We start from the raw sequence: 26,094 nt of genomic DNA on the forward strand, positions 1-26,094 counted from the left end.
AGCAATTCCACACTTAAATAAATACTCCAGAGATAGTTTTTCTCTTAGGAAAGATACAAAGGAAACATACAAGAATGATCACCATGGCCTAGTTTCTAATAGCATAAAACTGAAAGCAACTGCAAAACTGATGGCAAATGGTGGCATACTCACACAACTAAATGCTTTTCAGCAATGCAAATGAAGTAAACTCTGTATATCAAATAGATTAACTTCCTGAGGATAATGTTGAGTGATAGAATAACTTGTGGAAGATTTTTGAAATGCCAGGCAATGGTACATGTTGTTCCCAGATATAAACATGTGTAGTCAAAGTTTCAAAAACATGGGAAAAAAGACAATGACAACTTTCCTATACTAATTATCTTCAGGGAAGGGAAGGAGAGGGAGTACAAAAGGGAATTCAAGTTTACTTTAATATTTTATTTGTCAAAAATTTTAACTCAAAATGTTAGGAATTTCTAATAGCTAAACCACAGGTAAAGTGTGTTGGCAATATGTAGTTTTTTATGTTTAATATACCAATTTTTTTATGTTTAATATAGCACACAACAAAAATGTTTTAAAGTACATTATCCATGCAGACTTAATGTTTCCATAATATGATGCATAATTGTCAGTTATAGCATTCATCAGCTTCCATTATAGTACATCTCGTTAAGATGCTATCTACTCCACAAGATCAGGATTGTTTCTTTTTTTTTTTTCATAGGCTTGTGAATTTATTGCCTCAATATTTGTTGTTGAGTAACTCTAACTAGTTCATTATAATATTAGAAATGCATGTAAAATTAATAGCAAACTGGTCAATATGATAGTAAAGAGATCATAAGAAGGCAAGTGTGTCTCTACATGAGGGTTTTCTTCTTGCTTCAGCCTCCACCTCAGTTATAGGATGTTATTTCATGGCACTGACTTTTACTGATGGTATGAGATGATTTTACAAAATATCATGTACTTGTGCACATATAAACAAGTTATACAGTGCAGTTCATGGTCATGTTTCTAAATGAATAACCAAATATTTTCATTGCATTCTCTCTATATATTTTTTCCTGACCAAGGCCAAAGTTATTTTAGGAGTAGTAGGAAATGAAGGGGTCCTCAATCATTTCTTTCTGTATGTCTACAAGTAAAATTGAGTTGTGGTCATGATAAACTATGCATATCAATTAACTCTTTTACATTCTACATTTTATGTATCATTTCTCAAATCTCTGTAAGACAACTTGTGACAAGCAACTCTAGTTTGATATCAATTTTCTTATGATCAGGTAAGCATTTTGTTATGGTAATAAACAGCTAGTTCTGATTTTTTTATATTTATTTATTTATTTATTTATTAGATTTATTTGTTTATTTTAGAGAGAGACAGTGGCGGGAGGAGCCGAGAGAGGGAGAGAGAGAGTCCTAAGCCTACTCCATGCTGAGCACAAAGTCAGACACAGGGCTTGATCTCACAACACTGAGATCACGACTTGAGCTGTAACCAAGAGTCAGATGCTTAACCAAGTGCACCACCCAGGTTTCCCTTGTTTTGAATTTTTAAATCACAAGACAAACATTGGATATTATTATTAAGACAGAGTACAAACAGCATCATTCCAGAATATAAAGGACTGGAGTCCTTCCACAATCTGAAGTACACTGAGATCCATGCATCATTGGCATTGGCCTTGATAACTCCAAGATGTTCTAATAAGACTCAAGCATTTAGAACCAACCATGGATCAGCAACATTTCTGACTAACCCAGAGTAGAGCAACATTCCCACAGGTTCTGTCATAATATGATCTTTGTAAATATACTCAATCAGAAAAATCATATTCTGAAGAATAATTTTGTTTCCCAAACGGGAAACTGATCCTAGGACTAAAAATATTGACTTCCAAATAGTGAAATACTCTTCAAGTAAAATATTAAGAGAAACTCAACATGCAAAATGGGTTAAAGATACACAAATATAAATGGAGATAGTAGGACACCATCTTACCAAAAGTGACATATCCTCTTTGAATATGATTCAGAGGAGCAAGTTACTAAATCACTGGTCCAGAGGTTGTTTCTGGTAATGAAGAAAAACCTTTAATTGGACTAATTTTCCCACAATAGTAATTATAAACTCTGGCCAATATATAAAGACAATTCTTTGAAGGTATCAAAGTCTGGCAGAAACTGTGTTCTGTGTAACTTTTAAAAGAAGAAATCCATAATGGATGAGACGTAAAGATATACATGGCTTTTCCTGTGAGGGCACTTCACAGCACACATAGATGAAGCACCTAGAACTTAAACAGAAGAGCACAGTTTTATTCGCCATTGAAGTAAGAGAAGATGTTCACAACTGCAAGAGCAGTTAGAAATTGAGAGGAAATTCTAGAGATGAGGGAGTTACAGAGGAGAGAGCCTCAAAATGTGTGTATAAGTCCCCTGAATCTATGATTTGCCCCAAAGTTATGCATGCCTGGGCAACAATCCAAGAAGTCTGGAGGAACTGACCAGATTTTTTAGCAACTGTCTGTTGTAAAGGAGACAGAATTTGAAGTCTGAATCCTGCCAAATTAGAGAAGCTTTGTAAGCACACTGTGCTTTTTGCTGAAAACTTGGAAGGGCCACATTCTAGAAGTAAAAACTACATCCCAGGAGTAGGGGATTTTCTCTTGGACTATGACCAAAACCAGAGACCCAATTTAACAAAGCTTAAAACCAACTATCTACAAGTTCAAGGTTATGTGCCAGTAATTTAATGCCTTTTAGAACAAAATTCTTCAGAGAACAAGAACATAATGAAGAATCTCTACAAAGTATCACCCACAAGGTCCTGTACATTATTAAAAAAACTACTAGATATGCAATGAAATGAAATATGTGAACCATAGTCAAGAAAAAAAAATCAGTTACTAGAAACAGATTTACAAACATCCTGAATGTTGAAATTCACAAATATACCTTTTTAAATATTTTTGATAAATATTTTATAAAACTTAGAGCAAAGTGGTAAAATTGGTAAAAAATGAGAATTGTCAGGATATACTTGGGAAATATAAACAAGATCTAAATAGAAATTACTAAACTGAAAAATACGATATATGAAAAAAATGTTATTGTGTGAGAGTGACAGTAGATTGGAGAGAATAGAAGAATCAATAAACCTAAATACAGATTTTAAAAATCACACAAATTAAAGCACAGAGAGATAAAAATTATTACAACCAAGTCTTAATAAATGCTATGTGAGGTAATATTATGTACTTTTATAATTGTATAATTATGCATTTGTAGGATTAGTGTCCCAGCAAGTGGGAAGAGAATGAATGATGCAGGAAATATAATTTAATAAATATTGGTCAAAATGTTTCACATTTGATAAAAACACCATTCCAGAGAGCCAAGGAGCTGGATAATTCATAGGAAGACAAATTAAAACAAACAAACAAACAAACAAAAACCAAAAACCCAGCTCCATAGACTATAGTCAAATTGCTAAAAACAAAAATGAGGAAATAGGGAGCCTGGGTGGCTCAGTGGGTTAAAGCCTCTGCCTTCGGGTCAGGTCATGGTCCCAGGGTCCTGGGATCAAGCCCCACATCGGGCTCTCTGCTCCGCAGGGAGCCTGCTTCCTCTTCTCTCTCTGCCTGCCTCTCTGCCTAGTTGTGATTTCTCTCTATCAAATAAATAAAATATTTTTAAAAATGAAGAAATAAATTGTAAGAGCATCCAGAAGAAAGGGACAAATTAAATCCAGGGAAACCAAGAATAGAATTATTGTAGCTTCTCATCAGACATAATGCAGAGCATAATAAAATAGAATGACATATTTAAAATACAGAAAAATTAGAACCTATCAGCATAGGATTATTTACCATGAAAAAAAAATTGCCTTCAAAAATTAATGTGAAATAAAACATAACTTCAGATTAATGAAAGCTGAGGGAAATTGTCAGCAACATATGCATGTTCCAAACAAAGGATGTCTTTTAGGTGGAAGAAAATGACACCAGATGGAAAATTTAATTTATAAAAAAGAAAGATCACTAAATAATAATAAAATTTTCCTTTCCTAAATTTCTTTTGAAAACTCAACTGCCTATATAAAGCAAATGTACAACAAAGCATATGGGGTATATAACATGTAGAGAAACAAAATAAATTGCAGCAGCAGCATAAATAATGAATGGCTGTGAAAGAGAAATATAGCACTGCTATAAATTTCGTATATCAAATATTTGGTGTTATAATATTCTTACATTACAATACTGTGATAGGTTAGGATTCAGAGTGCAATTTGCAGAAAAAAATCACTAAAATAATAGAGAGATATAGTTATAAAGGTAATAGAGAAATTTAAGTGGAATAATAAAAAAATACTTGATGCATCCAAAAGAACATAGGAAAGAAGAACAAAACAAGAAAAGAAAGAAAACTTGGGATAGCAGATTTTCTTAATACAAAGAAGCATTAATCATTAAAATAAATGGAAAAATTACAAGTTATTGAAATTAAAAATCCATGCTTTTTAAAAAACTCAACTAAAGAAATGAAATGGTAAGCCAAAGGTTTGAGGAAAATAGTCTGAATACTAGTATTTAACAGAAGACTTCTATCCAGAATTTATGGAGAGCTCTTACAGTTCAATAAAGTCTAAAAATCCAATTTTAAATTGGATTTTAAATTTTAAATTTTTAAAATTTAAGAATCTAAATAAAATCAATAAAGTTTAAAAATCCAATCCAATTGGATTAAAAATCCAATCCAAGACAGAAATGTCTTTTACTGATATTAAGTAAAATATTTTACTTAAGTAAAATTTTTAAAATATTTTACTTAATATCAGTAAAGGACATTAAGGTTTCTTTTACTAAGAGGTATAGAAATGGCCAATAAATTTCACATGAAATGATCCTCCCCATCAGTGTCCATCAAGAAAATTCAAATTAAAACCACAATGAGAATAACTATAAGAAAAAGACTGACAACATCAGATATTTATCAAGATGGGGGAGAAACTGGAATACTAAAATTTTGTGGGGGAAATGTAAAAATGCTACAACTACTTTGGCAAAAGATATGGCAGTTTGTTACAAAACTGACCACATGCCCAATGACTATCTCACTATTATATGGCTACTCAAAAGGAATAAAAACTATGATCCATAAAAAAACTTCTGCATGAATGTTTGCAACAGTGTTGTTTATCAATTCCAAAAGCTGGAAACAACACAAATGCCTATAAATAAGGAAATGGATTAACCAGTTATGTTATATCCATATGATACAATATACTCAGCAATAAAGAGGAACAGACTATTGATAAATGCGAAAAATCGCAAAAATCTCACATATTAAGCAAAAAGAGCCAGACACAAAAATCATATGCTATATATTTCCATCATATAAAGTTCTAGAAAAGGTAAAACTAAGCTATCATGATAGAAATCAGAGGAGTGATCTCTAATTACAGTGTGTGAGAATTAGCTAGAAAACACTGGAGGGTATGGTACTAACTGGAGTGATAAAAAATTTTTTCTATCTCCATAGGGATAGAGAGCTTATGAATGTACACATTTATCACAACTCCAAAAAGTAAATACTTAACAACTGTGCATTTTGTTGGTATTAAATCATACCTGATTTAAAAGTATGTATATTAAATTCAAAATAAAATAGTACTGGCCTCAGAATCCCACTTCACCTCTTTGTAGACTCAACTTTGCTCCTACTTTCCCAAGTGCCTAATAAGCAGAAATAGAAGAGTTTAAAATGCTTCAAAGTCCAAAGTTCTGAAAGAGGCAGAAGATTATAAGAAGTTAACTCTAACACCCAATAGGGGCTTTCTGATCTAATGTGTTTTACAATAACTACTAATCTTTTTCTTTCTTTCTTTTTCTGAAAGGTCTACTTTTAAATTTATGGCATTTTTACCTGAAAAAGAAAGTGAGAGTTGTGATTCAGGGCTCATCACAAATGCCCTCCTTAATATCCATCACCCAACCAGCCTATCCCCCACCCACCTCACTCCATCAGTCTTCAGTTTGTTCCCTATTGTTAAGAGTCTCCTATGGTTTGTTTCCTTCTCTCCTTTTTTTTCTTTCTGTCTTCCCATATGTTCACTTTTTTTTCTTTCTTAAATTCCACGTATGTGTGAGGACATATTTGTCTTTCTTTGACTGGCTTATTTCACTTAGTATAGTACATTCTAGCTCCACTCTCATCATTCAAAATAACAAGATTTCATTCTTTTCGATGGCTGAGTAGTATTCCATATTCCACATAAAGGTGTGTGTGTGTTTACACACACACACAGACACAAACACAAATATACACCAGATCTTCACTCCTTTCAAATGGAATTCCAAAAGCTGAAACCACTGGAACAGTATTCAAGAGGAGTGAGAACACCATGAAGTGGGAGCTGGGAATACCATAATGCAGTCCTTTGGATCTTCCTTTTTCCATGCCTAATAGGGCATATCTTGGAGCTATTATGATAAATGAACTGAATTATACTAATAATAATTTATGAAATTCAGTCTTATACGTATAGTTTTTTTTGTATAGATTATCTTACTTCAGACTTACCTTAACTAAATGAAGTCAGTTTAGAATCTCTATTTTACAAACAGAGAAAACTGAGATAGTAGTTTTTTAATTTACTTACTCAGTGACAGAAGGGGACGATATTTAAGGTTAATACTGTCTTTAAATATACAACATCTATGGGCACAATTTTGTGAGACACCATCTTCCAGAAATCTATTGCTTTAAGTATCTGGAAATTGCCTGATAGAGAAATTCAAGAGATTAGTTACACTTAGATATTCTTCTCACTGGGGCATCTCGGTGGCTCAGTTGTTAAGTGTCTGCCTTCAGCTCAAGTCATGATCCCAGGATCCTGGGATTGAGCCCCACATTAGGCTCCCTCCTCAGTGGGAAGCTTGCTTCCCCTCTCCTTCTTCCCCGGCATCGTGTTCCCCCTCTGTGTCTCTCTCTGTCAAATAAATAAATAAAATATTTAAAAAAAGAAAAGAAAGAAATTCTTCTCAGGACTCTAAATTAAATAATAAAGCTTTTTAAAGATCTGCCATCCAAGTCTGACTTTCGTTTTCGTTAATTGGAAATGTAATTTTGAAAATGTGTGCTCAATACCTTTACAATATTAACACTATATGAATTAATAGAAGTTCTGAATTATTGAATGCATTCTGAATTATCCAATCATTCTGTCAGTTTAGTATTTATTTATCATTACTTATTGTAAATGTTTGACTCTACAAATACTATTATGGGTTGAATTGTGTCTTCTTAGAAAAGGTAAGTTTAAGTCCTATGCCCAGGTACCTTGGAACTGGACCTTATTTGGAAGTAGGAATGTTGCAGATGTAATTAATTAAGATGATGTCATACTGGAGGATAAACCCTGTGCCACTATGACTGGTGTCCCAGTAGTGGAAAGCCATGCGGAAACAAGGGCACACAGGACAACACCTTGTGATGATGAAGACAGAGATTTTAGTTATGCAGGGTTGAGTATAGTTATGCAGCCAAGAAACACTGACAATGGTTAGATAAGTTTTTCACTTTTCCATTTTTGTCCTGGTTTTTATGAAGTGATAACTTCACATTATATTAAAACTTGAAAAATTCTTCCTGTTTTGTTTTGCCCCTTCACGTACTAATGGTAAGCTATTATAGAAAAATTCCTTTGCTTTTTAAATATTTTTTAATTTTATTTTTGGAAGCACTTACTCAAACTAAGCCAACCTAGATTCTCTCTTCGCATAAAGCATTTATTTTCTGCATAAAGAGATTTCTCGGGTCAGATAGATTTTTTCAAAATTTAATTTTAATCATCCATCTCTGCATACTTTAATTGTTTAGGAAACTCTTCAGTTAACATTTTCTTAGCCCTGCACAGTCTTGTGATGCTGCTGTTATGAACTTCTGACCACTGAGTGGAGTCCGCTATTTGGCAATCTACTTAGGATCTGTTTTCACAACGTGGAACTTATTTCACACCACCTTTCTTGTTCAGGTTTGCATTGAAGCTTCCCTTCCCTTGGGCATGAGTAACAGTGTTATGACACTGGCTTCAATAAGCAACTTTTTATGGTGTCTAATCATGTGCAAATGTGTTAAAATTGGTAGTTTTTAACAAACAGTTATGGAACATATTACCGTAAGGCATTTGTTCATGGCGTGACAATGATTGGCCCTTGGCCACTTAAATGTTTTATTTAATAATGTGGGAATTTCAGTGTGTTTTCCTTTCATTATTTTTAACTTGAAAACAGAAACAGAAAGCCCCTTCTTTAAAGTTAAAACGTTACCGCCTACAGTCTGTCAAAAGCAATATAAGCATCTGGATTTTAGAGAGGGGCTTTTGCAAGATGTTAATTTAATATACTGGCATATTTCATGCATGCTTTTTATATTCTGTATGCTTGAAGCTATCTCCACAGTGACCACCCAGGAATAATAGACTTATTTTCGAGATTGCATACTGAAGAGCAAAAAATCTTGTCCAAATAATAGTGCGAGTACTGGATTCAGATGAATATCCCTCTACTTAACACCGCACAAAAAATTCCAGATAATCGTTGATGTACACTAAAGTAGAAGATACAACTTTTCAAGATCAAGCTTTGTCTTTCCACAAATGACATTAATTTTTACTCCCCACCATATTATCTCACAGAGGTGGCTCTCCATTGGCTCTGCAAATACTCTGTAGAGTGAATTTTCACATAATTGCTGAAAGTAATGTTGTGTTTTCAAAAACCAAGATTTTTAATAAAAAAAAAGGAATAGTGTAATATTCTCCTTGATGTCTATAGGGCAGAGCATCCTAGATTGGTAATGTTTACTGAGATCAGAGTATAAAAATATTCTTTATTTTCAACAGAGCTCAATATTGTTATTTAACATTCATAAACAGAACTTTCAGCCTGACTTCAGAGACCTTTCATGAGACTAAGCTCTTAATTTAGTTTAGAATTAGCTTCAGTACTGTTAAAAATAAGGAATTATTAAATATAATAAGCCAAACTTGCTTTGATATGCGTATTAGACTTGCGTAGTTTCAAATTTTGAGAGATCTTGAAAAAAATTAGTTTTATGTACAGTTTATACATAGCACAAGTTTTGTTTCAGTGGTCTGCAAACTCATTTGCAGAAGTAGGATATCAATCTGAAAGAAATGAATGGGAAAGAAAAATCTTTACATTGGGGATATTTTGTTTCAAAACTGGAGTGCATAGAGGTCTTGATCCAACTTGGGGTATGTGTGTGTGTGTGTGTGTGTGTGTGTGTGCGCATGTGTGTGCATGCCCATCTAAGGGAGGAAGATGACAAGATGTATTGTGATTTTCAGAATGGAGAAGCAGAACACATCCATGATGTGTTCCAGCAGATCAGCTGTTGGAAGCTTCAGTAGACAACACTTAATATTCTTGACAATTGCCCATTAAGGCCATGCCCATGTGATTCTAATAATCCCTGTCCACAACAACTGCCAGCAAGATCAAGGGAGGGACCTCGTCAAATCATCTATAGGTAACTATCTCAGAATTTGTTTTCAAATGGAGAACACGGGCTTCCTCTACTAAATGTAAAATGGAAAATGTGAAATATGATAATCATCTCAACATATACAGTAGTCCCCCATTTTCCGTTGGGATGCATTATAAGACACCCAGTAGATGCCTGAAGCAGCAGCTAGTACCAAACCCTAGATACACTATGTTTTGCCTATGCAAACTTACACAACTGTGATAGATTTTAATTTAAAAATTAGTAAGAGTAACAGTGATAATTAATAATAAAATAGAACACTTACAACAATGTACTGAAATCAAAGTTATATGATTGTTGTCTTTCTCAAAACATCTTATGGTACTGCACATATTCTTCCTGTGATAATGTGAGATGATAAAAGGCCCACCTGATGAGATGAAGTGAGGTGAATGATGTAGGCATTGTGACGTGGTGTTAGGCTACTACTAGCATTTTGATGCTATGTCAGAAGGAGGGTCATCTGCTTCCCCACTGCAGTTGATCTTGGGTAAGTGAAACCATGGAGCCATGGAAAGCTAAACTGCATAAAAGAGGGGGCTACTGTAAGTTCTGAGAAATTGCTTAAATATTTAAGCCCTTGGTAACTTACAAATAAGACATTTATTTATTTTTAGACAGAGAGACTGAGTGCAAGAGGGAATGGCTATGGGGTAGATAGAGAGGGAGAGTGAGAATCGCAAGTGCAGAGCCCACAGCGGAGCTCAATCTCAAGACCTGGAGACCATGACCTGAGCCAAGAGTCTTGTGCTAAACTGACTGAGCCAGCCAGGCTCCTTTTTACATTAGACTTTTAAAGTAATTCTTCAATTGATGCTTTTACTAGAACAATTTCAAATATTATGGAAAATACTACTCAAAGTAGATCAAATTCTTAGACTGATGTAATGATGTTTTTGCAAATATGCATTTTCTTGTTTGATAAATTATTTCTATTATACGATAATATGTACTAACTTAAGAAAATTTAGAATACATAAAAAAGCAGCAGGGAGAAAATCAAAATCACTAATAATGATCACTCAGATTGAATACTGATAACATTTTGGTATGTTGCAAAATAAAAAACATATATAAATATAAAAATATAAATATTTATATTATACTTCATAATATATCAACATGTTATATATGTGTGTGCATACCTATGTAAGTTCTTATATATGCACATGCATATGTATGTAAATGCCTGTAAATATGCCTGTATATAAAAGGGCAAATGAATTTTTTATGTAAGCAATATATTTTTGTTTTCAGGAATCCCTAGTTCCTAGTTGTCTTGCTACATTGATAGGAAGAGCAACACTTATCTGTATAGGGAATATGGTCTTTCCGCCATTATGAGAAAACTGAGCTTAATGCCCCCAAGGAAGAGGGAATACCCCTTCTAGAGATGCCAGATAACTGTAAAGCCCACATTTTCTGGCCTAAAGTAACACAGAAAGAAGAAATAAAGAGGCAAGAATTTTTAGTCAGGTGCTAGCATTTTATTCCCATTCCACTTTGGACAAAACTTAAAGGTGGATGTCATTGAACCATTGAAATAGGCATGGGATAATCTTGAGAACATTTGAGCTAATGCCCACTTCCCTAGGAAAATGGAAGCTGCTAGAAAAAGTCCGAGTCCAATTTGGAACCACAACAAACAAGATAGGTGACCAGTAACATGACACTGACAGTGGAGGGGAGCCTGACACAGCTCTTTGTCTCCCTATGGCCTTTGGAAGGGCGAGGCAGCTGAAGGTCTGGAAATCCCATTGAGCATCACTGAAGGAACACGCAATTGTAAGGTTGACTGGGAGGGGGCAGCGCAAACAAAGTGTATGGACAAATGGGCCGTGGTGATCAGGAACTTTGAAACTAGATGTGAGGAGCCAAGGCCATGAACATAAATGGCTGGTACTGGTATGAAAGACTGAGAGAGTAGATGGGACTAGTCTGTCCGTAATGAATACGAGAACAAGGGTGAGGAGAAATGAGCCGCAGAAACTGGTGCAGATGGAAGGCCATTGTGGGGAAAGGAGGTCTTTCTGCCCAACAGCCAGAAAGTCATATAAATCTCCCACCTACTCAGATTCATCTAGAGAGAATCAGTAGACATGGGCATGGGAGGGCATATAGGGAAAATATGCATTTCCCCCAAAGATACTGGATCTTCTTTACAGACTATTCCACTGAAAAAACCTATTACTTGCCAGTTAATTTATCCCCACCTGTTATCTATCCCTTCCAGCCCAGCAGCATGGGAAATAGTGAGGAAATCAAATCAGTAATAGAACATAAAGAAGTTATACTTACTTTCCATCTAGGGAGCAGAGTTTAAATAGGCAACCGTTTTACGTATGTGTGTGTCTCTGAATTGCGTGTGTAAAATAGAAACTAGTATAACCTACCATTTTTAATGTATAAAATACCAGTCTTTCAATGTTTCTAGTTTTATGTCTATATGATCATATATTAATTGTGCCATAACTTATTTAACCTACCCTCTTTTATTACATGTTTATATTATTTCCATTTTGTTTTATGAATAAAAACATTCTAAAATCAGCATTTTTCAAAAGCTAAATTGGTGATGATATTTCACAATGTAAAAGGATTAGATGCTTAAAACTATTCACACTTAAAATAGTGATTACTATCTTAGCACTGTGGTATGAATTCAGATGTTCATTGGTCCCTCTATTACATTGTCCTCCGAATCCTTGCCTAGGCAGAACTTAAATGAAAACTGTGGAAAGCAGCTCCATTGAATAAGGTCCAGAATAAACATAGTTTATTGGGCCCTTTGCTGTAATAGAAATAATGTTGTGTTAAAAATACACGTTAGCAATAAAGAGGAGGAGAAATTGAAAGTAAAGGGTTGGTTGTTATCAGAAAAATGAGAGTATTAAGATGTTTAAAGGCAAAAGTGGAAGAGTCGCTTTCAGTTTCAGTGAGAAAAATTAAGACAAGTCTTAGACTAGGCTTCTAGTAGCTAAAGTAAGGGGGGTGGGAATGGGTAATTCAGGGAAAACTTGTTTATAAAGATAAATTTTCTCTGTTTCAGTCCAAAAGGGGAGATGTCTTGGTACACTTTTTTTTTTTCCTTTTCTTTTCTTTTACTGCATTGCGTATCAGCGGTCTAATTCACCCCAGAGGTAGTCAGTGGCTGCATGGGAGGCATTGCTTTGATCCATGCACTTTAATTCTCATTAAAGCAAGTGTAAGTTTGGTTATGGCACATTGCTTTGAAAGTAATCACGATGGTGGGGGACAATAAGAGAGTGTGTAAAAGAAACAACTGGTTCCTATTCTGGGATCACTGCCAGCGTTTGATTCAAAACCAGAACAAGTGCTGGCTGTCAGCTGAATCTGTGCTTAAAATAAAAGAAGGCCCATAAGAGCCCAGATTAACAGGAAGAAGGGACAATCTAATGCTGAAATCTTAGTACAAGTAGCTGAAAATGGTGGGTGCTGTCCCTACATTTCGTATGGCTTTTAATACAATTGCAGATGACTTCGCTGATAAAACAAGATATAGGATTCCCGTAACCCAAGTGCCCTATGAAATATTTAATTGATAGTATTTATGACGACTGAATATATGAAAACCAAGAAGGATCGCAAATATAATTAAGGTAAAACCTGAAATGCAAGTTCAGAAATGCGTGTGGAGCCATGTTTTATATTACTTCACTGCATATGAAGTTGACGAATTGTAGGTGGCTAATAACTACATTTCCAATTTTGCTATAACCTCGCTAATTCTGATGTTTGAGGAGCAAGACAAGAGCTAGTCTCACGTTCTCCTATATACTCCTCAGTAAGAAATCAGTTTGCTATACCAGATGGTAAGGAAGTCTGTAAAGGGAATAATTAATTCACCCAGGGTGGTATAAGTTATTTTTAATATTTTATACAGAAGGAATATAAAATTTAGATGATTAGTACAATCACATTATATGGACGCATGAAAACAGGCAGAAAAGAACATATATTTGACCTTAACATGCTGAATCATTTTGGACTATTAAGTATATATAGAAATAATAGCTATGTATTTCTTTTCAAATATTTTTATTGGAAGTTGCCTGGGTGGCTCAGTGGTTAAGCAGCTGCCTTTAGATCAGATCATGATCCCAGGGTTCTGGGACTGAGCCCCGCATTGGGCTCCCTGCTCAGCAGGAACACTGCTTCTCCCTCTTCCCCTCCCTCTCCCACTCCCCCTGCTTGTATTCCCTCTCTCACTATCTCTCTCTCTCTGTCAAATAAATAAGTAAAATCTTTAAAAAATTTTTATTGAGGAGCGCCTGGGTGGCTCAGTGGGTTAAACCTCTGCCTTCGGCTCGGGTCATGATCCCAGCGTCCTGGGATCGAGCCCCACATCGGGCTCTCTGCTCCGCAGGGAGCCTGCTTCCTCCTCTCTCTCTCTGCCTGCCTCTCCGCCTACTTGTGATCTCTGTCTGTCAAATAAATTAAAAAAATTTACTGAGATATAACTGATATATAACACTGTATTAGTTTCAGGTATACAGCATAATGATTCATTATTTGTATACATTGTGAAATGATCACGAGAAGTCTAGTTAACATTCATCACCATACGTAGTTATATAATTTTTTTCTTGTGATGAGAATTTTTAAGATCTACTCTCTTAGCAACTTTATAGTATGATTACTTGTGGTATCCATTCTGTACATGAGATCCCCAGGACTTACTTTATAACTGAAAATTTGTACCTTTGACCACCTTTACTCATTTCTTCTAAAATTTCCCATTTCTTGAAAAATTTTATAGAAATCAAGGTCTCTAATTCAGACTGTTTCCCCCATTAAGTTCCAGCTAGTGAAAATTTATAGTATCGTTTAAAAGATACCTGCACTATTTTATTTTAAAGGCCTTCAGGGGTGCGGTGAGGAGAAACCACTTTGAGCCCTTTATGACCAGAGAAAGCAGTGAGAAAAGTCAGCCTTTCTTATTTTTCAGGGGTATAGTCAATGGTATACATAGTCAATGATTTAAATTAGTTTATGAGTCGGTGGGAAATCCCATACAATTCAGCCATCACAAAGTTGACCAAGATGCAGAAATGCTTTGTATGTCCTGCTTTAAATAAATACAGATAATTAAATAAACTTTTGCAGCAGTAGAAGAAAGCATACATCCAAACTTTGCCCAGCCAAAGGCTGCCTTGGCCACTAGCCAGAAGCCAGAGGGCCAGGGTTAATTTGCATAAAATTGAACAGATTGCTGCAGCTGCCATCCTTATTAATACCAAGGCGTAATCATAATCAGGAGACATTCCGTGCAAAGTAGAGCCACCTCCTGAGCAGAGCCACCCCTTGCTTTGTGGGACCTATAGTCACTGATACGTGATCTCCCTTTAAAGAGAAAAGCAATCTTTTAAACACACACACACACACACACACACACAAAACCTTTTTTCAATTTGCTAAAATAAATCTCCAGCTCTTTCACTGAGCAGATCTTTGGCTTATCAATATAAAACATTACAGATATTCCTGTATGTTGTCATTACTTGGATAAAGTAGTGGGTGGAAATTAGCAAAACTGTTGATTTCAAATTTTCTTCAAAGGAATTGTCGTCAACTTTTCACAACTTAATTTTTTTACACGTCTGCAATGTATTATTTATGATACAGTGACTGCTACCAGTTGCTGATGATGTCACACTTGGCTTTTTACATTCTGTCGCCCTAATTTCAACTGCAGGAAACTCTACACGGCAGTGAAATGCAGAAAGATGTCAGAAAGCATGTGCTATGACTTATCACGCCCCAAACATGCTGAGAACACAGACACTATGTAATGCCTGATAGAGTGCTTTTGCATCAGGATATCAACAGCTCTCTCTTTGTCAGGACTACTAAATGAGTTGGAAGATTGCTGTTCTACAGTTTCTCAGTCAGAAGGGCTGTCAGCAGCTTCATGAAGGCCATCTGGGGAAAACAAACTCTTGGCCCACAGAACCATGACGTAACATACAAGGAGCACTGGCAAGGACGGGGTGGATTATATTAAAAACCTATCATATTTGTTAGCTAACTGTGGATGACAGCATTGGAGTGTACAATAAAAAGCTTTTATGGTGCTCTGAAAATCCCATGAGTTTACCACACGGGGATACATCTTGAGTTCATCTCTTCGTCTGGAACGCAGTAGAAGTTGAGTGCTGGGTTTTTTGTTTTTTTTTTTTCCCCTTATCATAGAATGCACATTGATATATTAAAAGAAACTCTAAATACCCACTTAGGACCAAAATTTGTAGGTAAGGTTGAAGATTTGGCATGCATCCTTTCCCTCTTTCTATTATTTAAGCATGTTTGATTTTACAGTTAGGATTATATATTCATCACCATAGAATTCCCATTGTGCAAAAGGCTCTATCTCTATGCTAATCCTTAAACCAAGTATTAGGGATATTTTTAAGACGTACTCAAATGATTAAAATATAATATAAAATCCATATCCTATTAGGAAGAAATAAAATATCATATAGTTTTTTTTCTTTGCAATAAACTTCATTCATTCCTGTGTCTTCTATTGTCCTATAAGTGAATAACTCTTAAATTTACAACTCAAGTTTTAAATTATTTTATTTATTATGCATATTCCTATTTTCATGTTAAAATTTCTCCACGAATATCATGGAAAGACATCAAATATAGAGTGATCTCTCAAAACTCTACCTTGAGTTCAATGACATCTCTGTTTTCTAAGTTTTTGTCTTAATTTTCTGTATTTAAGCTCATCTACAACCCAAGGTCCTTGATCTGGGTGTCAATAAAAATGAGCTCCAAATACTGAATCTACACTTACAGTCATTGCCTGGACGCTCACCTTCTTTTCTTTGATGCACTTCTGACTTGATTACACCTCTCCCCCTTGTGTCCTCTTTTGAGACACACTTCCCTTTGGGTTCATCACCTTGAACTTAGACACTTAAAATCTAAAACTTTATAAAGACTATAGGATGTGCTTTCTCCTTTACATGTACCTGAGGTTAGGGCAGCGTGTTATAGTTTTAGCTCATATCCTAGGACTTCCAACTCCATCAAGGCCCCTTGGCTCTTAAAGGGAAACTCCTCATGCTATGTAAAGAGAAGGAATATTTATCTGAAGGATGAACATTGAACAACTATTAAATCACAATGTTGGTATTAGAACTTGGTTCTGATTAAAAAAAAATGATGTTAAAAAGCTCTTGCAGCCATTTATTGATGTGTTTTTATTGTCTTTTTTATTCACTTTTTTGGGTTGGCTTTTTGGTTTTGTTGTTTATTTTCTATTCTAATTCTCTTTTTGAAACTATGTGTGGTTGAAATGATGAGACAAGCCTGGGGATAATTCCCACTCAGGACAAGTTCTCACCCTAAAAATTTGAATCTGACTCCAAATAAAAGCATAATCATGTAGACAGTTTTGCCTGTGTAGACAAACTTAGAGAAACCCATTGTTTCATATATTTCCTATACCAATTTTTCACATAAGGTTTTGAACCTAATCGAATCTGGTAACAAGTAGCAACTTTAGCTGGGCTTGTTTTTTGTGTGTGTTTACCTCCATGAGAAAACTTGAGAATACTCATATTAAGTGGTCTACATAGATTCAAAGATTTGGCAATTCTCATACTAGCCCTATTCATCAGAACTAAATGAGCTCTCGATCATCACAAGATTACAATGGTGTTCTGGTTAGGCCTCCCCCAAAATACTACCTACTTATCTCCACACCAAACAAACAAACAAATTTATAAGACTGGTTTCCAGCCTCACAGGTGACTTAGTAGACATCCTCATCTACTATCCTTCCTCCATCTCCCACACCTACACGAGTACTATGGATTCCATTTCTATAATTTGGTCATTTCCTACATTTTCAATATCTGGGTTACTGTGATAGAGTCTTTGTTTTTTTTTTTTTTTTTTTCTAGCCTCAAATCTCTCTTCCAAAAACTTCAATCTTCCATTAAGAATAGGATGTTTTCCCTAAATACATATTTTTCTCATTTGCCAAGTCAAAGGCCTTAGAAATCCCCTACTACCTACTACCTGAAGTACTTGGGATGGTAGTCAAACAACCATATGATCTGACTTTAGCCTACTTTTTCCTTACTAACTTATCTTTATGGTGATCTACATTCTGAAGTCCAGCGAACGAGGTTATTGGCTATTACCTGAATGTACCTGTGTCTTTTCATTATTTGCACTTGTTCCACCCTGGTCTATTACCTTTCTCCTCTGTCAAAATTCACTAAACATAAATATCACTTAGAGAATGTGATTTTATAATTAATTTTTCTCTTGTGTACTAAGTTTAGAGCTACGTAGCTTATTGGAGGTTTTGTACTGAAAGTTACCCAGTCGCAAGTGAGCGAACATTCTAGAAACACTAGGTGGTTGAGATCAGACAGCTCACAGTTTATGCCACTAATACGTACTTATCACATTATAGTTTATGATGAAGTTAAGTAACTGTAAATTTGAAATTCATTTCAACTCACATACCTATATTTCATTGACTCGGAAGTCCCCACTGTGTGACTTCCGGTCTCCAAGTCACTCCCATCCCACAAAGTCCTGGTTATCTCTGAGAGGTCATGGCAGGGCATCCATGTGCTCTGTAGCACACTTAGAACTTTAAGCTATTTTGCCACCAACTTTCTACAGCAGATGTGCCACATTGGCTTGTTAATGGTCTGTTGAAAATAAACTCAGAAAAATCCATGTGTAGGATTTTCCCATTATATGCAGCCTATCCCTGTGAGGCCACTGAATGGACAAAATCATGTAGTATTCCAAGGTAAAGGGAAATTATCACAAGAGACTGACTTTCCCTAACTTTGCATCACATTTTTATGTTTACACTCCAAAACAATATTACTTTGTTCCAAACTTTCTAAGTCTCTTGAGAAAATATTTCCTTCAGCTCCTTCCTGTATTCTTCATCTCCATGGGGGCTCAGAATCAGCCACTGGTATTAACAAGTAATCAATGTGTAAGCTATTTTCCATTGCTTTATTTTTCTTGGTCCCCCAAACATTTGGGTACCAATATTTGTTCTCACTCCCCCTCGAGGCAAAAACTGAAGTCCTCAAACAAATCAACTCAGTAGCTAGACACCTAGAGCATTTTAGTTGGACATGTTTCTCTTGGACAATGAGTATTTTATACACGGTTTCTTCTACAAGACTGCCAGCTAAGTGTAGGTCATGCCCATGTCATAGTCACTTTTGTATTCCCCAAGGCACCTTGAGAGTGAGTGGCATATAGCTGGAGCTGAACAAATGTTTGTAGTTTGAGGAACAAATGAAACATTATTAAAGATTCTAATGGCAGGTGATCTAATATAAAGTATTTAATTATGCCATTGGAATAATGCAGGGTTTTAATTAAACAGGTTTATAAGTAGCCATACATAAAACTAGAATACCCTTACAAAAAAGGCACATATATTGATTAAGTAGTAAGTTGAGATGGAATAACATTTTTAGTCATTATGGTTTATTCTTTAACTTAGTCATGACTTATTAAATTCCAATCCTTTCTGTCTACGTAAAGTGAATCCAAAATATTGACTATAACATTAGTACTTTAGGGATATATTCCTAGTCTAAGTAGCCTCAAAATACATTTCTTTCATGCATTATTTTGCCTTGACTTCTTTTTATCTGTTTTAATGTCATTCCCTCCTTTCTTTTAATATTATTTCTCTCTTTTAATGTCATTTGTGGTTCTTTCTGCAGCAAGAACAGAATACTAGAACATGCCAAATATTTTCCATTCTATGATTTAAATTTTTTTACAAGTAAATTTTCTTAGATTTGTACCTGTTTGCCCTTAAATTGCCTTAAAAGACATAAATAAGTCACCAGCACTCCCTTTCCCCCATCTCTTCATTCACTTTAAATGAGAACAAGAACTTGGTAAGTATTCTCTGGCTCACCAAACCTCCCCGAATGCCGACAGGGGCCTTTGGCTCAAGTCTACATTTCCTTCTATTAAAAAGGTGAACTGCAAAGTAGATTCTGAAAAGTTAATCCTTATAATTTAAGCCCTTATTTGTTCCACATGAACTAACTTCCAGATTGTTACTGAAACAAATTTTCTTTTATTTGTGTATTCAAATGAGTATGATTCATTTAAAAAGCAGTTCCACTGAACCACATTTGCATATCCTAATTAGTTTAGTATGTTCATTTTCCATTCACATGTTTTTCAAATAAATGCTTTTGAAGAATACTTAAACTTAACCAACATCTGAGGCTGCAAGTTCACAAAAAGAAAAAAAAGAAAGAGCTGACATATATACTAGCTAAAAAGGGCAAGAATTTCAATGTGTGGCACAGAGGATGTGGATTTGATTCTTGTTTCATAATGGGGGCTTGATTTGTGTTTAGTATGTACCAGGATGTGGGTGGCTTCAAGGCCAGCTCATCCGTACATTTGTATAACCAACACAGGATGGAAATTGAAGTAATATTCTAAGACTGTAATATATATTCAGAACTTACCAATTTTTGAAGAATTTTTTTTAGAGTTTATTTATTTGAGAGAGACAGAGAGCACAAGCAGGGGAAGAAGGTGAGGGAGAAACAGACTCCCCATTGAGCAGGGAGCCTGAAGCGGGGGCTCACTCCCAGGACCCCAGAGATGATGACCTGAGCAGGCACTTAACAAACTGAGCCACCTAAGTGCCCCTGAAGAATATTTTTAGAATCTAAAATAAGCTAAGAATAAGAGGCTATATCAGGAAGAAACTACAATATAGAAAGCTATTCATTAAAAAGAAACACCACCACCACCAAGTTCTGACACATTCTTTCACAAACAGAAGTATACATTTTGTATCTCGTGGAAATACAAACCTTTGATTTGGAAAAACATTTTGTACTTGGAACATGGTCTGTGATCAGCCTTCAACAGAAGGGAAGAGGAGGGGGAAAAAGGCTTTATGTGGCAAGCATGGTTTCAAATGCATAATTATTGGAATTAGCTGCCTAAATTCATTTTTTAAAACTCACTCATTCCTACAAATAAAAAGAACACAAAATAGAATGATGTCAGTTGTGTTTTTCAGTCTTGTTATAGAGCACTGTGTTGTTGAGCTCTGCTTAGATTCTTAGGAAACTCTTTGCTGGTCATTTCAGAAATCAATGTTATTTAAATCCATTCACTTGGTTACTCTTATTCCTTCTCCCTCTTACTTTTAAGAAATATGGGAAACAGGACACCCTGGACTGAATCTTTTTAATCCAGCCTAGGTCATGGATCATACCTGGGCCCTGGTGCTTGCATCTTTCTTTCTATGCATTAGCACTGAATTTTTGATTTTGAGTAATTATTTAATGCATCTATCTAATCTGAGATAGTTAATAATGGTATCCTACTACTTGATTTCAGAAAGCAGCTGTGGCTAGAAGGCTGTGCTCTATGTTATGTCTCATTTAAAAGACAAAAGCAAGAAAGTCGTTGTAAGAACACCACAAAAGCTATTTGTATTGGAATATTTTATTATTGGTTATTTAAAATGTAAAGTTAGTCAACAAATGAAATCAACACTAATACTTGGGAATGAATGACATAGATGGCACTTCTAATAGTGCTCTAGGTATTAGGGATAAAAACTCTGAGTTACTTAGCCCTGGAGTCTCCATGCCCATGAAGATACTTTGCTATTCCACTTCCAAGCCTGTGTGTGCACAGGCTACTTACTACACAGGGAAGAACAATTCTACTAGACAGCAAGAATAATCTGGGAGTTGAGAGGCAAAAAGGAAGATTTGACACTGGAGAAGACTCCCTTTCCCTTTAGGATCAGAGTAAACTGAATAAGCCCAACACTAATAGGAAATCATTCTGAGTTAAAGATTCATAAGTAAAGAACATACTACATATTTAGCAAAGCTCCTTCCCACCTCCACAATCAAAATCAAGCCTACCTGAAAAATACATGGAGGGATATTTTGTTTTGTTTGTGCAAGTCCTCTCATATTTTACGTACTGAAGTATTAAAAGAGAAAGAAAGAGATACCCAAACTCTAACAAAAGCGTGTTTCGGTATGGAATGGATGACATGTGTTTAAAATGGTGTCACAGCCACACATTTCTTATTTTATTTGCGTTTCCTAGAACTAGAGGAATGTTGAAAAAAACTGTGAGTTAGCTAAGAGGGTACAAATGGAAGAGTATCTGTGCTCCAGCTGAAAAAAGTATAAGCGGTGTCATGTTGGAGATCATTTCTAACCCTCTGTTGCTTTCTTGTGTGAGAAATGAAGTCGAGGTGCTTGGCAGTTCTTGTCAACAATATGTCGAGGTGGTGATTGTACGATGCTGTGGCAGCAGGGCTTTCAAACAAAAACACCAGGACCTGTGAAGTATGTGTCTGTGATTAGTACCTGATGCTACACACAGTGGACACCCAAGCTCATGTTTTCAATGGAATATCTTCTTTATAAAACCAATGATGCTTCCTTCTCTGGTAATCACACTAAAGTTGAAAAGATCATATGGCTGCAATCAATTCTTCAGCCTGAAAAAGTTCGTTTCTTCCCTTTCCAGATCCATCAACAAAAGCAAATGAAATGCCATTTTGCCTAGCTATAGACATCAACTTTCACAACAAACACAAATAACTATACAGATTGAAGAAAGTAACAGAAATGCCTATAGCTCCTTTATTCAAAAGAGCAAGAATTATGTCACGTTGCCCCACAACTATAGGGCACTGAAGCATTTCAGAAAGATTATAAATTTTAAGAAGACAAACTATAATCTCTCATAATTGTTTCTCTTTGTTTTTCAAATGAATATCAGATGCATCCTTCCCATTGTATACACTGATTGCACAGTAAGAGTTACAGGAATATGTACATTGGTTCTGTGGAAAAAGCTTATACAGTTATGTCATGTCTGCAGAGTATTTACCTGAGTAGAAATCTTGACTATGTTTCTCAATAAATCACGTAGCTCTTTCTAACACAGAAAGACTGTGTCACCTGGTAAAATCATTTATGGAAAGGATACTTAATGTATAAAGCAGGGCGAGGAAAGTCAAGGGAAAAAGTGATTTCTTATCAATGTTTTGAACTATGGGCACATGCGTGTGACTGTTTAGGAGTAGGTGGCATATGAAGGACATAGACTTTTCATATTTTTTTACATATCATATTCAGCACTTACTAATTTGTATTATTTATGCAAATACCAGCAAGAAATAATGGTATGAATTTCAAGATATTGAAGAGGCAGAATTATATATTTCAATGAGAGGCAGTGTTTCTGATCATGTAGACAAAGTGTTACTTAAATTCTGGTGAATACCGAAGTTAAACAAACAAAAGCGCATGTAACTTCCCACAAAAAACTTACAGTCAACCAGAAGAAGCAAACTTATGTAAAACAGTTATTGAAAGTCGTATTTCCCTCTTTGCTCCCTGTTCTAAAACTTAGAGCCAAATTTGTGTCTGTCAGTAAGAAACACAAAGTTCAAGGGATTGATCTTCACTTCTGTCTTCATCTTACTTTTCTTCCCTTTCAAATTCTTTACTTTTTTTTTTTCAGCCTCTTAGTATTTTTATTGTGCTAATTAGAAGATTCAGCATAATGTTGAATAGGAGTAGTAATAATGAGCAAATTTGTTTCCCAAACTCCTTTCACTAGATTCTACCACCTTCTGCTTTTTTTTTTTATTTTCATTTATTTATTTTTTTCAGTGTAACAGTATTCATTCTTTTTGCACAACACCCAGTGCTCCATGCAAAACGTGCCCTCCCCATTACCCACCACCTGTTCCCCCAACCTCCCACCCCTGACCCTTCAAAACCCTCAGGTTGCCCCAACCTCCCACCCCTGACCCTTCAAAACCTTCAGGTTGTTTTTCAGAGTACATAGTCTCTTATGGTTCGCTTCCCCTCCCCAATGTCCATAGCCCGCTCCCCCTCTCCCAATCCCACCTCCCCCCAGCAACCCCCAGTTTGTTTTGTGAGATTAAGAGTCATTTATGGTTTGTCTCCTTCCCAATCCCATCTTGTTTCATTTACTCTTCTCCTATCCCCCTACCCCCCCATGTTGCTTCTCCATGTCCTCATATCAGGGAGATCATATGATAGTTGTCTTTCTCCGATTGACTTATTTCACTAAGCATGATACGCTCTAGTTCCATCCACGTCGTCGCAAATGGCATGATTTCATTTCTTTTGATGGCTGCATAGTATTCCATTGTGTATATATACCACATCTTCTTGATCCATTCATCTGTTAGCAAACTCAACACCCAAAGAACAAACAATCCAATCAAGAAATGGGCAGAGGACATGAACAGACATTTCTGCAAAGAAGACATCCAGATGGCCAACAGACACATGAAAAAGTGCTCCATGTCACTCGGCATCAGGGAAATACAAATCAAAACCACAATGAGATATCTCTTCACACCAGTCAGAATGGCTAAAATTAACAAGTCAGGAAATGACAGATGCTGGCGAGGATGTGGAGAAAGGGGAACCCTCCTCCACTGTTGGTGGGAATGCAAGCTGGTGCAACCACTCTGGAAAACAGCATGGAGGTTCCTCAAAATGTTGAAAATAGAACTACCCTATGACCCAGCAATTGCACTACTGGGTATTTACCCTAAAGATACAAACATAGTGATCCGAAGGGGCACGTGTACCCGAATGTTTATAGCAGCAATGTCTACAATAGCCAAACTATGGAAAGAAACTAGATGTCCAAATTCTTTACTTTTTAATGTTTCATTTTTTACCTGTTTCTGTGAGGTAACTTAAACCCTCTTTAAAAGTGTAAAATGAATTGGGAGGGAGACAAACCATAAATGACTCTTAATCTCACAAAACAAACTGGGGGTTGCTGGGGGGAGGTGGGATTGGGAGAGGGGGAGCGGGCTATGGACATTGGGGAGGGGAGGCGAACCATAAGAGACTATGGACTCTGAAAAACAACCTGAGGGTTTTGAAGGGTCAGGGGTGGGAGGTTGGGGGAACAGGTGGTGGGTAATGGGGAGGGCACGTTTTGCATGGAGCACTGGGTGTTGTGCAAAAAGAATGAATACTGTTACGCTGAAAAAATAAATAAAATGGAAAAAAAAAGTATAAAATGAAGACTTAGCATATGTAGGGACTTTTTAAGTATCTAAGACTCATATAATTAAATCTATGATTTAGGAAGAGAATTCTGACAGCATTGTGGAATATAGTTTAGAAAAGGTAGACAGGCACTTTGGGATTCCATCGCTACGGTCCAGATGAAAGGCAATGAGGGCATAAACTTGGTCAAGGGCAATGAAACTAGAATGGAGGGGACACATTTGAGAGACATTGAAGCAGTAGTTTCTAGGGCTTGCTGACCATTTGTACATAGGATATATAAGAAAAAGAAGACATAAAAATCAAAGATATCTGTTTAGTTTCTTGTCTAAGTGACTTGGCAAATGTCATTGTCTTACAAAATACAAAGAACACTAGAGAAGAAGGAATGTGGCGGGAGTGCATAGCAAGATAATGAATTCATTTTTAGACAGTGGAATGTGAGTGCTTGTAGGACCCTCAGGTAGCAGTATCTAGAGAGTTGGAAATCCAAATCAAAGTTCAGTGAAGAAAATGACTACTCAGGAAACACTGAATTTGTAATTAATGTGTTATTAATATTTTTGTAGGAACAATTTGGAAGTGTGAGAGTGTGATGATGTAAGGGAGTCATATATAGAGAAAGGGAAAGATGAAGAGAGCTTCAATTTAGTGATGGGGCAGAGATGCCTGAAGGATAATTAAACAGTGTTACAGTGCTCTTTGAGAGATAGGCTGCTGATATACAAAATGGAGAAACAGCCAAATGGGAGCAACGTTAAGGAAGAAATGGGTATGGAGAATTAGAGTGGGGATGAAGGAGAGTTAATGAATAGGGGTGGCTTGCAGAATATTCATGGTGGAAAAAGTGCTGGATGGAGAATCAGTAGGCTTGGTTATTGATTTAAGACCTCTCAGGAACTAACTGTAGAATCTGTGGGAAAACATTTTTTCTGATCTTATGTGTAAAATGAAGAGTTTGTTAGAAGGGAAGTCCTTGTTCTAGGAAATCTAAATGATCTTGTAACTGTTAGCCCTAAATTTCTATAATTCCCCACTTAGGGGAGGAGAAAAAGAGAATTATATAGAGAGAATCAGCTTAATCCAGAGGAATTAAGAACATTTCTATATGATCCACATTAAAAAAAAAAAAAAAAAGATTATACATGCCTTTCAATCCAGAATGGCAATAAAGAAAAAGTAAAATTTATCAGAATCAGTGACAAAAAAAAAAAAAAAAAAATGGGCAGAAGTCCATTTAGCTCAATCCCCTATCCCTTTTGCTAAGGCAGAATATAATCATAGTCCAGGTGTATCCCTTTAGGAGCAGCACAGTGGAGATAGGAAATGAAGAGTCACATGATCCTGATCAGCCAATGGCTTTACTGCTTTGCCAAGGTTCTTGCCAGGAGAAAATGAAAAGAATCCAGCCTTTAAA

This window comes from Meles meles, chromosome 2 (genome assembly GCF_922984935.1).
Source record: "Meles meles chromosome 2, mMelMel3.1 paternal haplotype, whole genome shotgun sequence".
NCBI lineage: Eukaryota > Metazoa > Chordata > Mammalia > Carnivora > Mustelidae > Meles > Meles meles.